The sequence below is a fragment of the Anopheles arabiensis genome (genome assembly GCF_016920715.1).
Source record: "Anopheles arabiensis isolate DONGOLA chromosome X unlocalized genomic scaffold, AaraD3 X_pericentromeric_contig0024, whole genome shotgun sequence".
NCBI classification, from domain to species: Eukaryota; Metazoa; Arthropoda; class Insecta; order Diptera; family Culicidae; genus Anopheles; species Anopheles arabiensis.
The window spans coordinates 77501-80000 of NW_024412102.1; the positions used below are offsets into that span (position 1 = coordinate 77501).

General features: G+C 46.4%; 1 pseudogene; it reads right to left on the reverse strand.

The window, feature by feature from the left end:
* The window catches only part of LOC120907867, a 9157-nt pseudogene that overhangs the window by 2513 nt on the left and 4144 nt on the right, over positions 1 to 2500 (reverse strand).

The following is a 2500-nucleotide window of genomic DNA, read 5'->3' on the forward strand; positions in this document are numbered from 1 at the left end:
GGACCTGCCTTATTAGGCATCATCCTTACCAAGGTGGTCCATAGCTTCGTCGCTCTTCCACCGCATACCTGATGTGTGAAGTGTAATCGAGGCGGTCATCTACAGACCATCCCCAAATACTTTAAGCTGCGCGACGAATGTACTACGTGATCACCTACCCTGATAGCCCCATGCTGTATCCTCTGATGGGAACTGACCATAATAAACTCGGTCTTGGTCGGGGCTATCTTTAATCCGTTGTCGGTCATCCATCGGTCGATGATGCGAATCTGACTGGAAACGAGAATTTCAATATCATCAACACAATTACCTTCCACCAACAGTACTATATCGTCTGCATAGCCGATAATCCGTGCACCTTCCACCATTGCAACTCGTAGGACTCCGTCGTACATGAGGTTCCATAACGTTGGGCCAAGTACCGAGCCTTGAGGTACACCCGATGTGACTGCAATCTCTGCCGGTCCATCTGTGGTATCATACATCAGCACACGATTCCTAAAATAATCACCAATGATATCATAAAGATATTTAGGAGTGTTAATTCTCTGTAAAGCATTTGCAATCGCCAACCATGAAGCACTGTTAAAAGCATTAGTAACATCTAATGTAACAACCGCACAATACCGTCCACTGTATCTGTTTCTACTTCTAGCTACCGAAACAATGTCCACTACCCGTTGAATCGCATCAACTGTTGATCGACGACTTCTGAAACCAAATTGGTCGTCAGACAGTCCGTTGACCTCCTCGATGTGTGCATTTAGCCGTTGCACTATGATGCGTTCTAAACCTTTACCTGCCCCGTCTAGTAGACAAATGGGGCGAACTGAACCCGGTTCCCTGGTGGTTTGTTCGGCTTCGGTATTAACACCAACCTCTGCCTTTTCCACTCATCGGGGAACTTCGCGTTCTCTAAACAGCCTTGGTAAACCCTGCAAAATGCATCGGTTGCAGTCAACATACCAACTTTCAGCGCCTCATTCGGGATACCATCTGGTCCCGGCGCCTTCTTGTTAGGGTAGTCTCCTGGCAACCGCAAGAATCTCATCATTAGTTACCCTTTCAAACTCTCGTGGCTGATCGATACGATATTCAGGCCACACCGTGTTTGGGTGAGTAGGAAAAAGCTCGCTCACCACTTCCCTAAACTCGTCCAATGTCATGGTTCGGGGTCCAATCGAACCCTCGGCCACTTTCTTGAACGTATGATATACTATACCAAATGATGCGTTGTTCGCTGTTCCCAGGAACTCTTTCCACTTCCTCTGTCGGGTATGCTTGATCAATCGCTTGAGGGCATTCCGTGCCACCTTGAACTCGTCCCTAAAAGTAGAATAGAGATCAGTATTAAAAGCTCTTTGCGCTAATCGATCGCGGTGTTTGCACTCTTTGCGAAGTGCCTCAATCTCTAACGTCCACCAAAATGCACTCTTGTTAAAGGTGTACCTCTTACGTTTAGTCATCGTCGCATTGCACGCCGTGACAAGTATACGCATTAAGTCTTCGCTTGTTGTGACCTCGGTCTCAAAAGCGGCTTGCATCATAACTTCAAATATATCTTTGCTAAAATACTTGATGCTCCATCCCGTTATGGGTCGGGACAGATTACGCACGCTTTGCGTCTCAAGATCTATTCGTATTGCACGATGATCAGAGTTCATATAGCTAGATAACACCTCCCACTTAAATGATCTTGCTACGGTTCGACTCGCAAAAGTAAGATCAACTACTGACGTGCGCCCTGGTCCAACATAAGTTGGGGTGCTGCCGTCGTTCAATAAAATTGCGTCAATCTGCGCAAAGGTTGATAAAACCAACTCACCTCTTCGTTTCTGGTTTCTCCACGCTCGCCAAGTTGGTTGTTCCAACTTACTGACCAAGCGTTGAAGTCCCCCCCGATAACGAATTTGTGGATACCGGTTACGGCCATTACCGTGTTATCCAACATGTTCTGGAACTCTTCCATACTAAATCTAGGTGGCGCGTAAACGCTAACCACTCGCATATCACCTATGTCAACTATCATTAAACCCTTCAAAGCCTTACTGACTACCTTAACTGGTAAGTCCGCGTTAACCACTACCGCTGCTGTGTTATCGTCATTGCGTAACACTTTGACGTTGGTTGTTGCCAGATACGGATCTGCAATCAACACTATATCCGCAGATTCTTCCCTAATCGTTTGCCACATTAACTGAAATGCAGCATAACTATGATTCTGGTTATGTTGTAGCAACCTAACCATTATGGTCTAATCGTTCGCCTTCGGGGACACATATAACTGCCCGTTGCGTGAAGGTTCTGTGACCTCGTACCGCAATCCAAACACTTGACAGAGTTGGTACAAGCTTGCTTCTTGTGTCCACTCAAACCGCATTTCCAGCACAGATTACTTCTGTCTGGTTCCCTACAATGGTAGCTCGTATGGCCTACCTTCCAACACTTATAGCATTTCTGCTCTTCCATTAACCTCGCGGATATGGCATATCGACCAACC